Below are 9,507 nucleotides of genomic sequence, written 5' to 3'. Positions count from 1 at the left end.
GCCCCTGGAAGCATGAAAATCACTTTAAACATGCTAATTTTAGCTCTAACACTGATGATCCACCTACAAATGTGAACTGACGTTCAAAAATAAAACAGTTGAAAACGGACCATTTTCCACATTTCTGAAGCATGACATAATGGGGGGTGTTATCTCTTTTGTCAAAAATCAGCTGTTTTTGCTTGAACATTAAATGCCTCAAAAAAGTATTTAATTCACTTCCCGAGCCCCTGGAAGCATGAAAATCACTTTAAACATGCTAATTTTAGCTCTAACACTGATGATCCACCTACAAATGTGAACTGACGTTAAAAAATAAAACATTTGAAAACGGACCATTTTCCACATTTCTGAAGCATGACGTAATGGGGGGTGTTATCTCTTTTGTCGAAAATCAGCCATTTTTGCTCGAACATTAAATGCCTCCAAATGGTATTTAATTAACTTCCCGGGGTGAAGAAATCCTTTTTGAGAACTCAGAGTGAGTAAATTGGCCATTTTCTTGCACTTTTAACCATTCCATAAATCTTGTGTTTAGGGCCCCTGGAGGCATGAAAATCACTTTAAACATGCTAATTTTAGCTCTAACACTGATGATCCACCTACAAATGTGAACTGACGTTCAAAAATAAAACATTTGAAAACTGACCATTTTTCCACATTTCTGAAGCATGACATAATGGGGGGGGTGTTATTTCTTTGGTCAAAAATCAGCTGTTTTTGCTTGAACATTAAATGCCTCAAAAAAGTATTTAATTCACTTCCCGAGCCCCTGGAAGCATGAAAATCACTTTAAACATGCTAATTTTAGCTCTAACACTGATGATCCACCTACAAATGTGAACTGACGTGAAAAAATAAAACATTTGAAAACGGACCATTTTCCACATTTCTGAAGCATGACGTAATGGGGGGGTGTTATCTCTTTTGTCGAAAATCAGCCGTTTTTGCTCGAACATTAAATGCCTCCAAATGGTATTTAATTAACTTCCTGGGGTGAAGAAATCCTTTTTGAGAACTCAGAGTGAGTAAATTGGCCATTTTCATGCACTTCTAACCATTCCATAAATCTTGTGTTTAGGGCCCCTCGAAGCATGAAAATCACTTTAAACATGCTAATTTTAGCTCTAAAACTGATGATCCACCTACAAATGTGAACTGACGTTCAAAAATAAAACATTTGAAAACGGACCATTTTCCACATTTCTGAAGCATGACGTAATGGGGGGGTGTTATCTCTTTTGTCAAAAATCAGCTGTTTTTGATTGAACATTAAATGCCTCCAAATAGTATTTAATTCACTTCCCGAGCCCCTGGAAGCATGAAAATCACTTTAAACATGCTAATTTTAGCTCTAACACTGATGATCCACCTACAAATGTGAACTGAGGTTCAAAAATAAAACATTTGAAAACGGACCATTTTCCACATTTCTGAAGCATGACGTAATGGGGGGGTGTATCTCTTTTGTCGAAAATCAGCCGTTTTTGCTCGAACATTAAATGCCTCCAAATGGTATTTAATTAACTTCCCGGGGTGAAGAAACCCTTTTTGAGAACTCAGAGTGAGTAAATTGGCCATTTTCATGCACTTTTAACCATTCCATAAATCTTTTGTTTAGGGCCCCTGGAAGCATGAAAATCACTTTAAACATGCTAATTTTAGTTCTAACACTGATGATCCACCTACAAATGTGAACTGACGTTCAAAAATAAAACATTTGAAAACTGACCATTTTCCACATTTCTGAAGCATGACGTAATGGGGGGTGTTATCTCTTTTGTCAAAAATCCGCTGTTTTTGATTGAACATTAAATGCCTCCAAATAGTATTTAATTCACTTCCCGAGCCCCTGGAAGCATGAAAATCACTTTAAACATGCTAATTTTAGCTCTAACACTGATGATCCACCTACAAATGTGAACTGACGTTCAAAAATAAAACATTTGAAAACGGACCATTTTCCACATTTCTGAAGCATGACGTAATAGGGGGGTGTTATCTCTTTTGTCGAAAATCAGCCGTTTTTGCTCGAACATTAAATGCCTCCAAATGGTATTTAATTAACTTCCCGGGGTGAAGAAACCCTTTTTGAGAACTCAGAGTGAGTAAATTGGCCATTTTCATGCACTTTTAACCATTCCATAAATCTTGTGTTTAGGGCCCCTGGAAGCATGAAAATCACTTTAAACATGCTAATTTTAGCTCTAACACTGATGATCCACCTACAAATGTGAACTGACGTTCAAAAATAAAACAGTTGAAAACGGACCATTTTCCACATTTCTGAAGCATGACATAATGGGGGGGTGTTATCTCTTTTGTCAAAAATCAGCTGTTTTTGCTTGAACATTAAATGCCTCAAAAAAGTATTTAATTCACTTCCCGAGCCCCTGGAAGCATGAAAATCACTTTAAACATGCTAATTTTAGCTCTAACACTGATGATCCACCTACAAATGTGAACTGACGTTAAAAAATAAAACATTTGAAAACGGACCATTTTCCACATTTCTGAAGCATGACGTAATGGGGGGGTGTTATCTCTTTTGTCGAAAATCAGCCATTTTTGCTCGAACATTAAATGCCTCCAAATGGTATTTAATTAACTTCCCGGGGTGAAGAAATCCTTTTTGAGAACTCAGAGTGAGTAAATTGGCCATTTTCATGCACTTTTAACCATTCCATAAATCTTGTGTTTAGGGCCCCTGGAGGCATGAAAATCACTTTAAACATGCTAATTTTAGCTCTAACACTGATGATCCACCTACAAATGTGAACTGACGTTCAAAAATAAAACATTTGAAAACGGACCATTTTCCACATTTCTGAAGCATGACGTAATGGGGGGTGTTATCGCTTTTGTCAAAAATCAGCTGTTTTTGATTGAACATTAAATGCCTCCAAATAGTATTTATTTCACTTCCCGAGCCCCTGGAAGCATGAAAATCACTTTAAACATGCTAATTTTAGCTCTAACACTGATGATCCACCTACAAATGTGAACTGACGTTCAAAAATAAAACATTTTAAAACGGACCATTTTCCACATTTCTGAAGCATGACGTAATGGGGGGTGTTATCTCTTTTGTCGGAAATCAGCCGTTTTTGCTCGAACATTAAATGCCTCCAAATGGTATTTAATTAACTTCCCGGGGTGAAGAAACCCTTTTTGAGAACTCAGAGTGAGTAAATTGGCCATTTTCATGCACTTTTAACCATTCCATAAATCTTGTGTTTAGGGCCCCTGGAAGCATGAAAATCACTTTAAACATGCTAATTTTAGCTTTAACACTGATGATCCACCTACAAATGTGAACTGACGTTCAAAAATAAAACATTTGAAAACGGACCATTTTCCACATTTCTGAAGCATGACGTAATGGGGGGGGGGTGTTATCTCTTTTGTCAAAAATCAGCTGTTTTTGCTTGAACATTAAATGCCTCCAAATAGTATTTAATTCACTTCCCGAGCCCCTGGAAGCATGAAAATCACTTTAAACATGCTAATTTTAGCTCTAACACTGATGATCCACCTACAAATGTGAACTGAGGTTCAAAAATAAAACATTTGAAAACGGACCATTTTCCACATTTCTGAAGCATGACGTAATGGGGGGGGTGTTATCTCTTTTGTCGAAAATCAGCCGTTTTTGCTCGAACATTAAATGCCTCCAAATGGTATTTAATTAACTTCCCGGGGTGAAGAAACCCTTTTTGAGAACTCAGAGTGAGTAAATTGGCCATTTTCATGCACTTTTAACCATTCCATAAATCTTGTGTTTAGGGCCCCTGGAAGCATGAAAATCACTTTAAACATGCTAATTTTAGCTCTAACACTGATGATCCACCTACAAATGTGAACTGACGTTCAAAAATAAAACATTTGAAAACGGACCATTTTTCACATTTCTGAAGCATGACATAATGGGGGGTGTTATCTCTTTTGTCAAAAATCAGCTGTTTTTGCTTGAACATTAAATGCCTCAAAAAAGTATTTAATTCACTTCCCGAGCCCCTGGAAGCATGAAAATCACTTTAAACATGCTAATTTTAGCTCTAACACTGATGATCCACCTACAAATGTGAACTGACGTTAAAAAATAAAACATTTGAAAACGGACCATTTTCCACATTTCTGAAGCATGACGTAATGGGGGGGTGTTATCTCTTTTGTCGAAAATCAGCCGTTTTTGCTCGAACATTAAATGCCTCCAAATGGTATTTAATTAACTTCCTGGGGTGAAGAAATCCTTCTTGAGAACTCAGAGTGAGTAAATTGGCCATTTTCATGCACTTCTAACCATTCCATAAATCTTGTGTTTAGGGCCCCTCGAAGCATGAAAATCACTTTAAACACGCTAATTTTAGCTCTAAAACTGATGATCCACCTACAAATGTGAACTGACGTTCAAAAATAAAACATTTGAAAACGGACCATTTTCCACATTTCTGAAGCATGACGTAATGGGGGGGGTGTTATCTCTTTTGTCAAAAATCAGCTGTTTTTGATTGAACATTAAATGCCTCCAAATAGTATTTAATTCACTTCCCGAGCCCCTGGAAGCATGAAAATCACTTTAAACATGCTAATTTTAGCTCTAACACTGATGATCCACCTACAAATGTGAACTGAGGTTCAAAAATAAGACATTTGAAAACGGACCATTTTCCACATTTCTGAAGCATGACGTAATGGGGGGGTGTATCTCTTTTGTCGAAAATCAGCCGTTTTTGCTCGAACATTAAATGCCTCCAAATGGTATTTAATTAACTTCCCGGGGTGAAGAAACCCTTTTTGAGAACTCAGAGTGAGTAAATTGGCCATTTTCATGCACTTTTAACCATTCCATAAATCTTTTGTTTAGGGCCCCTGGAAGCATGAAAATCACTTTAAACATGCTAATTTTAGCTCTAACACTGATGATCCACCTACAAATGTGAACTGACGTTCAAAAATAAAACATTTGAAAACGGACCATTTTCCACATTTCTGAAGCATGACGTAATGGGGGGTGTTATCTCTTTTGTCAAAAATCCGCTGTTTTTGATTGAACATTAAATGCCTCCAAATAGTATTTAATTCACTTCCCGAGCCCCTGGAAGCATGAAAATCACTTTAAACATGCTAATTTTAGCTCTAACACTGATGATCCACCTACAAATGTGAACTGACGTTCAAAAATAAAACATTTGAAAACGGACCATTTTCCACATTTCTGAAGCATGACGTAATAGGGGGGTGTTATCTCTTTTGTCGAAAATCAGCCGTTTTTGCTCGAACATTAAATGCCTCCAAATGGTATTTAATTAACTTCCTGGGGTGAAGAAACCCTTTTTGAGAACTCAGAGTGAGTAAATTGGCCATTTTCATGCACTTTTAACCATTCCATAAATCTTGTGTTTAGGGCCCCTGGAAGCATGAAAATCACTTTAAACATGCTAATTTTAGCTCTAACACTGATGATCCACCTACAAATGTGAACTGACGTTCAAAAATAAAACATTTGAAAACGGACCATTTTCCACATTTCTGAAGCATGACATAATGGGGGGGTGTTATCTCTTTTGTCAAAAATCAGCTGTTTTTGCTTGAACATTAAATGCCTCAAAAAAGTATTTAATTCACTTCCCGAGCCCCTGGAAGCATGAAAATCACTTTAAACATGCTAATTTTAGCTCTAACACTGATGATCCACCTACAAATGTGAACTGACGTTAAAAAATAAAACATTTGAAAACGGACCATTTTCCACATTTCTGAAGCATGACGTAATGGGGGGGTGTTATCTCTTTTGTCGAAAATCAGCCGTTTTTGCTCGAACATTAAATGCCTCCAAATGGTATTTAATTAACTTCCCGGGGTGAAGAAATCCTTTTTGAGAACTCAGAGTGAGTAAATTGGCCATTTTCATGCACTTCTAACCATTCCATAAATCTCGTGTTTAGGGCCCCTGGAAGCATGAAAATCACTTTAAACATGCTAATTTTAGCTCTAAAACTGATGATCCACCTACAAATGTGAACTGACGTTCAAAAATAAAACATTTGAAAACGGACCATTTTCCGCATTTCTGAAGCATGACGTAATGGGGGGGTGTTATCTCTTTTGTCAAAAATCAGCTGTTTTTGATTGAACATTAAATGCCTCCAAATAGTATTTAATTCACTTCCCGAGCCCCTGGAAGCATGAAAATCACTTTAAACATGCTAATTTTAGCTCTAACACTGATGATCCACCTACAAATGTGAACTGACGTTCACAAATAAAACATTTGAAAACGGACTATTTTCCACATTTCTGAAGCATGACGTAATGGGGGGGGGTGTTATCTCTTTTGTCGAAAATCAGCCATTTTTGCTCGAACATTAAATGCCTCCAAATGGTATTTAATTAACTTCCCTGGGTGAAGAAACCCTTTTTGAGAACTCAGAGTGAGTAAATTGGCCATTTTCATGCACTTTTAACCATTCCATAAATCTTGTGTTTAGGGCCCCTGGAAGCATGAAAATCACTTTAAACATGCAAATTTTAGCTCTAACACTGATGATCCACCTACAAATGTGAACTGACGCTCAAAAATATAACATTTGAAAACGGACCATTTTCCACATTTCTGAAGCATGACGTAATGGGGGGGTGTTATCTCTTTTGTCAAAAATCAGCAGTTTTTGCTTGAACATTAAATGCCTCCAAATAGTATTTAATTCACTTCCTGAGCCCCTGGAAGCATGAAAATCACTTTAAACATGCAAATTTTAGCTCTAACACTGATTATCCACCTACAAATGTGAACTGAGGTTCAAAAATAAAACATTTGAAAACGGACCATTTTCCACATTTCTGAAGCATGACGTAATGGGGGGGTGTTATCTCTTTTGTCGAAAATCAGCCGTTTTTGCTCGAACATTAAATGCCTCCAAATGGTATTTAATTAACTTCCCGGGGTGAAGAAACCCTTTTTGAGAACTCAGAGTGAGTAAATTGGCCATTTTCATGCACTTTTAACCATTCCATAAATCTTTTGTTTAGGGCCCCTGGAAGCATGAAAATCACTTTAAACATGCTAATTTTAGCTCTAACACTGATGATCCACCTACAAATGTGAACTGACGTTCAAAAATAAAACATTTGAAAACGGACCATTTTCCACATTTCTGAAGCATGACGTAATGGGGGGTGTTATCTCTTTTGTCAAAAATCCGCTGTTTTTGATTGAACATTAAATGCCTCCAAATAGTATTTAATTCACTTCCCGAGCCCCTGGAAGCATGAAAATCACTTTAAACATGCTAATTTTAGCTCTAACACTGATGATCCACCTACAAATGTGAACTGACGTTCAAAAATAAAACATTTGAAAACGGACCATTTTCCACATTTCTGAAGCATGACGTAATAGGGGGGTGTTATCTCTTTTGTCGAAAATCAGCCGTTTTTGCTCGAACATTAAATGCCTCCAAATGGTATTTAATTAACTTCCCGGGGTGAAGAAACCCTTTTTTAGAACTCAGAGTGAGTAAATTGGCCATTTTCATGCACTTTTAACCATTCCATAAATCTTGTGTTTAGGGCCCCTGGAAGCATGAAAATCACTTTAAACATGCTAATTTTAGCTCTAACACTGATGATCCACCTACAAATGTGAACTGACGTTCAAAAATAAAACATTTGAAAACGGACCATTTTCCACATTTCTGAAGCATGACATAATGGGGGGGTGTTATCTCTTTTGTCAAAAATCAGCTGTTTTTGCTTGAACATTAAATGCCTCAAAAAAGTATTTAATTCACTTCCCGAGCCCCTGGAAGCATGAAAATCACTTTAAACATGCTAATTTTAGCTCTAACACTGATGATCCACCTACAAATGTGAACTGACGTTAAAAAATAAAACATTTGAAAACGGACCATTTTCCACATTTCTGAAGCATGACGTAATGGGGGGGTGTTATCTCTTTTGTCGAAAATCAGCCGTTTTTGCTCGAACATTAAATGCCTCCAAATGGTATTTAATTAACTTCCCGGGGTGAAGAAATCCTTTTTGAGAACTCAGAGTGAGTAAATTGGCCATTTTCATGCACTTCTAACCATTCCATAAATCTTGTGTTTAGGGCCCCTGGAAGCATGAAAATCACTTTAAACATGCTAATTTTAGCTCTAAAACTGATGATCCACCTACAAATGTGAACTGACGTTCAAAAATAAAACATTTGAAAACGGACCATTTTCCGCATTTCTGAAGCATGACGTAATGGGGGGGTGTTATCTCTTTTGTCAAAAATCAGCTGTTTTTGATTGAACATTAAATGCCTCCAAATAGTATTTAATTCACTTCCCGAGCCCCTGGAAGCATGAAAATCACTTTAAACATGCTAATTTTAGCTCTAACACTGATGATCCACCTACAAATGTGAACTGACGTTCACAAATAAAACATTTGAAAACGGACTATTTTCCACATTTCTGAAGCATGACGTAATGGGGGGGGTGTTATCTCTTTTGTCGAAAATCAGCCGTTTTTGCTCGAACATTAAATGCCTCCAAATGGTATTTAATTAACTTCCCTGGGTGAAGAAACCCTTTTTGAGAACTCAGAGTGAGTAAATTGGCCATTTTCATGCACTTTTAACCATTCCATAAATCTTGTGTTTAGGGCCCCTGGAAGCATGAAAATCACTTTAAACATGCAAATTTTAGCTCTAACACTGATGATCCACCTACAAATGTGAACTGACGTTCAAAAATAAAACATTTGAAAACGGACCATTTTCCACATTTCTGAAGCATGACGTAATGGGGGGGTGTTATCTCTTTTGTCAAAAATCAGCAGTTTTTGCTTGAACATTAAATGCCTCCAAATAGTATTTAATTCACTTCCTGAGCCCCTGGAAGCATGAAAATCACTTTAAACATGCAAATTTTAGCTCTAACACTGATTATCCACCTACAAATGTGAACTGAGGTTCAAAAATAAAACATTTGAAAACGGACCATTTTCCACATTTCTGAAGCATGACGTAATGGGGGGGTGTTATCTCTTTTGTCGAAAATCAGCCGTTTTTGCTCGAACATTAAATGCCTCCAAATAGTATTTAATTCACTTCCCGAGCCCCTGGAAGCATGAAAATCACTTTAAACAGGCTAATTTTAGCTCTAACACTGATGATCCACCTACAAATGTGAACTGACGTTCAAAAATAAAACATTTGAAAACAGACCATTTTCTACATTTCTGAAGCATGACGTAATAGGGGGGTGTTATCTCTTTTGTCGAAAATCAGCAGTTTTTGCTTGAACATTAAATGCCTCCAAATGGCATTTAATTAACTTCCCGGGGTGAAGAAACCCTTTTTGAGAACTCAGAGTGAGTAAATTGGCCATTTTCATGCACTTTTAACCATTCCATAAATCTTGTGTTTAGGGCCCCTGGAAGCATGAAAATCACTTTAAACATGCTAATTTTAGCTCTAACACTGATGATCCACCTACAAATGTGAACTGACGT

This window comes from Lissotriton vulgaris, unplaced genomic scaffold, assembly GCF_964263255.1.
Source record: "Lissotriton vulgaris unplaced genomic scaffold, aLisVul1.2 SCAFFOLD_170, whole genome shotgun sequence".
In the NCBI taxonomy this organism is placed as follows: domain Eukaryota; kingdom Metazoa; phylum Chordata; class Amphibia; order Caudata; family Salamandridae; genus Lissotriton; species Lissotriton vulgaris.
This window is presented reverse-complemented; position numbering follows the sequence as displayed.